The sequence below is a fragment of the Triticum dicoccoides genome, chromosome 2A, assembly GCF_002162155.2.
Source record: "Triticum dicoccoides isolate Atlit2015 ecotype Zavitan chromosome 2A, WEW_v2.0, whole genome shotgun sequence".
NCBI lineage: Eukaryota > Viridiplantae > Streptophyta > Magnoliopsida > Poales > Poaceae > Triticum > Triticum dicoccoides.
In genome coordinates, this window is record NC_041382.1 from 4,042,313 (window position 1) to 4,048,341 (window position 6,029).

Sequence of the window (6,029 nt, forward strand, 5' to 3'; positions counted from 1 at the left end):
AAACAATTTTTTACTGTAAATTGCATCAATGGGAACTTTGCAGGCCCCGTAGCATTTTGTTGAGAGTGAAAATAACTACTTATGGTGATAAGTAGAAGAGAGAAATACAAAGATCCAATATGAAATTATACAGATGTGTTTGCCAACAATAATGCAATTAAACATAGATTTCCAATCAAAGTCTTATTTATATCATTGGTCAGGTGTACATTTTGGCTTTTATATTTACATATAACTTAAATGCTACATCAATGCAAATGTGTCGATAAAAATAAATTATATAACATTTGGCTACAAGGGTGGATACTGATGGACACAATAAAAACTATCATACAATAAGGCATGATTGAATGAATATTTTTATCAAATAAGGAAGGATGAAGTCATGATAAGTATGTAATGGATAGTTTTACTTTTCTTAAAATTTCAAATAAGTGCACAGGAAATAGGCGTCACCAAATGTAACATGCTCTAAAGAGGGCCAATGAGAGAAGAGTTCAACATTTTACACACCGATCAAAGATCAGAATGGTCTACACTGTTATAGAAAATACATTAATAAGAGAAGACGTGAAAGCATGTATATGTCAATAAAACCACAGGCACAGTTTGGCCAATGACGAGGTAGATAATGAAACATATAACAATATAGTGGTACAAGTAATCAATGTTTATATTTTATCAGTGAAATTTCTTTAATATATAGTTGGTACAAAGATAATTGTGCAAGAATGACAAAACAGGGAACAATAGTACTAAAATAGTTTGCATGGCGGCAACCATGTCTTCACAGACAAATGTACGTATATGGTGGAAATATTTGGACCAAAGTTTTATAAAGCTTTCATAACTTCCAAGCCTTTTGCATAAATATTGAAAAAAATGAAAAAGATATGTACAAAAAATCACCAATAGATAAATATATACATCACGTCTAGCCGCGCAAATGCGTGGGTCACTCCAGGGGCATCTTGTCATAAGACGACAACATCTAGTAACAAGTGACAGTAAATTTCAGCACACTATATAAATTTTTCCTTACCAAATTCCACCTACCAAAGACGCTTCACTCCCCGGAAACGGCGCCAGAAAAGAGTCTTGATGACCCACAAGTATAGGGGATCTATCGTAGTCCTTTCGATAAGTAAGAGTGTCAAACCCAACGAGGAGCAGAAGGAAATGATAAAGGGTTTTCAGCAAGGTATTCTCTGCAAGTACCGAAATAAGTGGTAACAGATAGTTTTGTGATAAGATAATTTGTAACGAGCAACAAGTAACAAAAGTAAATAAAGTGCAGAAAGGTGGCCCAATCCTTTTTGTTTCAAAGGACAAGCCTGGACAAACTCTTATATAAGGAAAAGCGCTCCCGAGGACACATGGGAATATCGTCAAACTAGTTTTCATCACGTTCATATGATTCACGTTCGGTACTTTGATAATTTGACATGTGGGTGGACCGGTGCTTGGGTGCTGTTCTTACTTGAACAAGCATCCCACTTATGATTAACTTCTATTGCAAGCATCCGCAACTACAACAAAAGCATCAAGGTAAACCTAACCATACCATGAAACATATGGATCCAAATCAGCCCCTTACGAAGCAACGCATAAACTAGGGTTTAAACTTCTGTCACTTGAGCAACCCATCATCTACTTATTACTTCCCAATGCCTTCCTCTAGGCCCAAATAATGGTGAAGTGTTATGTAGTCGACGTTCACATAACACCACTAGAGGCTAGACAACATACATCTTATCAAAATATCGAACAAATACCAAATTCACATGACTACTAATAGCAAGACTTCTCCCTTGTCCTCAGGAACAAAGGTAACTACTCACAAAGCATAAACATATTCATAATCAGAGGGGTATTAATATGCATATAGGATCTGAACATATGATCTTCCACCAATTAAACCAACTAGCATCAACTACAAGGAGTAATTAACACTACTAGCAACCTACTAGCACCAATCCCGGACTTGAAGACAAGAATCGGATACAAGAGATGAACTAGGGGTTTGAGATGAGATGGTGCTGATGAAGATGTTGATGGAGGTTGCCCTCTCCCAATGAGAGGAGCATTGGTGATGACGATGGCGATGATTTCCCCCTCCGGGAGGGAAGTTTCCCCGGCAGAACAGCTCTACCGGAGCTCTAGATTGGATCTGCCAAGGTTCCGCCTCGTGGCGGCGGAGTTTCGTCCCGAAAGGTTGCTTCTTATTTTTTTTCTCGTTGAAAGACTTCATATAGGAGAAGATGGTCATCAGAGAGCCACCAGGGGGCCCACGAGGTAGGGGCGCGCTCTAGGGGGGGCACCCCCACCCTCATGAGCAGGGTGTGGGCCCCCTGGTCTTCATCTTTAGCGAGGATTTTTCATTATTTATTATAAGGTATTCCGTGGAGTTTCAGGACTTTTGGAGTTGTGCACAATAGGTCTCTAATATTTGCTCCTTTTCCAACCCAGAATTCCAGCTGTCGGCATTCTCCCTCCTTATGTAAACCTTGTAAAATAAGAGAGAATAGCCATAAGTATTGTGACATAATGTGAAATAACAGCCCATAATGCAATAAATATCGATATAAAAGCATGATGCAAAATGGACGTATCAAGAAGCCATCTAGCTAATAACTATGGACCCGAAGGTCTGAAGTAAACTACTCACACATCATCGCAGAGGCTATGGTGTTGAGGTAGAAGCCCTCCGTGATCGATGCCCCCATCAGCAGAGCTCCGAAACAGGCCCCAAGATGGGATCTCACTGAAGGAATATACCCTAGAGGCAATAATAAAGTTATTATTTATTTCCTTATATCATGATAAATGTTTATTATTCATGCTAGAATTGTATTAACCGGAAACATAATACATGTGTGAATACATAGACAAACAGATTGTCACTAGTATGCCTCTACTTGACTAGCTCGTTAATCGAAGATGGTTATGTTTCCTAACCATGAACAAAAGAGTTGTTATTTTATTAACGGGATCACATCATTAGAAGAATGATGTGATTGACATGACCCATTCCATTAGCTTAGCACCCGATCGTTTAGTATGTTGCTATTGCTTTATTCATGACTTATACATGTTCCTATGACTATCAGATTATGCAACTCCCATTTTCCGGAGGAACACTTTGTGTGCTACCAAACGTCACAACGTAACTGGGTGATTATAAAGGTGCTCTACAGGTGTCTCCGAAGGTACTTGTTGGGTTGGCGTATTTCGAGATTAGGATTTGTCACTCCGATTGTCGGAGAGGTATCTCTGGGCCCTCTCGGTAATGCACATCACTTAAGCCTTGCAAGCATTGCAACTAATGAGTTAGTTGTGAGATGATGTATTACGGAACGAGTAAAGAGACTTGCCGGTAACGAGATTGAACTAGGTATTAAGATACCGACGATCGAATCTCGGGCAAGTAACATACCGATGACAAAGGGAACACCGTATGTTGTTATGCGGTCTGACCTATAAAGATCTTCGTAGAATATGTGGGAGGCAATATGAGCATCCAGGTTCCGCTATTGGTTATTGACCGGAGATGTGTCTCGGTCATGTCTACATTGTTCTTGAACCCGTAGGGTCCGCACGCTTAAGGTTTTGATGACAGTTATATTATGAGTTTATGAGTTTTGATGTACCTAAGGAGTTCGGAGTCCCGGATGAGATCAGGGACATGACGAGGAGTCTCGAAATGGTTTAGACGTAAAGATCGATATATTGGACGACTATATTCGGACATCGGAAAGGTTCCGAGTGATTCGGGTATTTTTCGGAGTACCGGAGAGTTACGGGAATTCACCGGGGAGTATATGGGCATTATTGGGCTTTAGGGGAAAGAGAGAGGAGAGGTTGAGCGCCCCCCAAGGCCTAGTCCGAATTGGACTAGGGGGAGAGGCTGCGCCCCCTCCTTCCTTCTCTTCTCCCTTCCCTTGCCTTGACTCCTACTCCTACTACTTGGAAGGCGGAGAATCCTACTCCCGGTGGGAGTAGGACTCCTCCAGGGCGCGCCATAGGGGCCGGCCCTCTCCCCCCTCCTCCACTCCTTACGTGGCCAAGGGGCACCCCATAGACACACAAGTTGATCTTCATGATCGTTCTCTTAGCCGTGTGCGGTGCCCCCCTCCACCATAATCCTCGATAATATTGTAGCGGTGCTTAGGCGAAGCCCTGCGACAGTAGAACATCAAGATCGTCACCACGCCGTCGTGCTGACGGAACTCTTCCCCGATACTTTGCTGGATCAGAGTTCGGGGATCGTCATCGAGCTAAACGTGTGCTAGAACTCGGAGGTGCCGTAGTTTCAGTGCTTGATCGGTCGGGCCGTGAAGACGTACGACTACATCAACCGCGTTGTCATAACGCTTCCGCTGTCGGTCTACGAGGGTATGTAGACAACACTCTCCCCTCTCGTTGCTATGCATCACCATGATCTTGCGTGTGCGTAGGAATTTTTTTGAAATTACTACGTTCCCCAACACTCACAGGTACAGAAGGTTGCGGCGGTGGAATTAGGTTTTTGGCTCCGTATCTGGTAGTTTGGGGGTACGTAGGTATATATAGGTGGAAGGAGTATGTCGGTGGAGCAACAGGGGGCCCACGAGGGTGGAGGGCGCGCCCAAGGGGGTAGGCGCGCCCCCCACCTCGTGGCCTCCTGGTTGATGTCTTGACGTATGGTCCAAGTCCTCATGATCACGTTCGTTCCAAAAATCACGTTCCCAAAGGTTTCATTCCGTTTGGACTCCGTTTGATATTCTTTTTCTGCGAAACTCTGAAATAGACAAAAAACAACAATTCTGGGTTGGGCCTCCGGTTAATAGGTTAGTCCCAAAAATAATATAAAAGTGTATAATAAAGTCCAATAATGTCCAAAACAGAATATAATATAGCATAGAACAATCAAAAATTATAAATACGTTGGAGACGTATCAGTAGGCAACCAGAGTCAGTAGGAAATTTGACCTTTTTCCCTTGCATTCGGCTGGGCTTTAGGTGGGCTGAACAATGTATGTCTGGAAATCCCCAAGTTGAGCCAGGACCGGCCCAGCCCAAATGTTATTTCCTACTAGTATTTAACTTAGGGAAAAAAATGCAACTCTAGATTTTGCCAATTTTCCTTATGCCACTCTAGATTTTGACATTTCACTTTTGTCACTCTTAGTTTTCGACAATTATCACAATTGCCATTCCCATGGCAAAAGCAAAATTTTCAATGGAATGGCAATTGTGATAATTGTCAAAAACTAAGAGTGGGCAAAATAAAATAAAATTATTTTGCTTTTGCCACAGAATGGCAATTATGATAATTGTGCAAAACTAAGAGTGGTAAAGGTGAAATGTCAAAATCTAAAGTGGCATAAGGAAAATTGGCAAAATCTCGAGTTGATGATATTTGATGATATTTTTAAAAAAAATATTACTTTTTTGATGATATTTGATGATAAATTTGATGATATTTTTTTAAAAATTATTACTTTTTTATAAAAAATATTATTGTTATGATTTAAACAAGTTTGAACATATTTAAACACAAATAAATATCAAACAGCATTTTAAATGCATAAAAACAAAAATTGGGGAGCCTGGGAATCAAACCCAGGACCTCCTAGTGTGTGTGATGTGTGCTGACCAGTCGGGCTAGTGGGCGTGTTCTGATGAAGATAGGGTTAGGTGGAATATAACCTGACCAGTCGGGCTAGTAATTAAAACAAAATTCTAATGGCGCATCAGGGGGAGGTGCGCCATTAGAATCGTCGTACTTATGGCGCATTAGGGGGGGTGCGCCATTGCTAACCCTCCCCCACTCCACCTATTCCCCTCGCACTGTGTGGCCTCCCTCCCTCGCCAGATCCCCCACTCGACCCCAAACGTATGCCGCCGCCCCCTTGCTCCGCCCCCTCCGTCCGCCGCGCCTGCACGCCGTCGGCGCCGCCGCCGCCGCTGTGGTCTTGCGCTGCCCCGACGTCGTCGCCCCGACCCCCACGGGACTCCACCCCCGCCGCCCCCGCGCCCCCCGAACG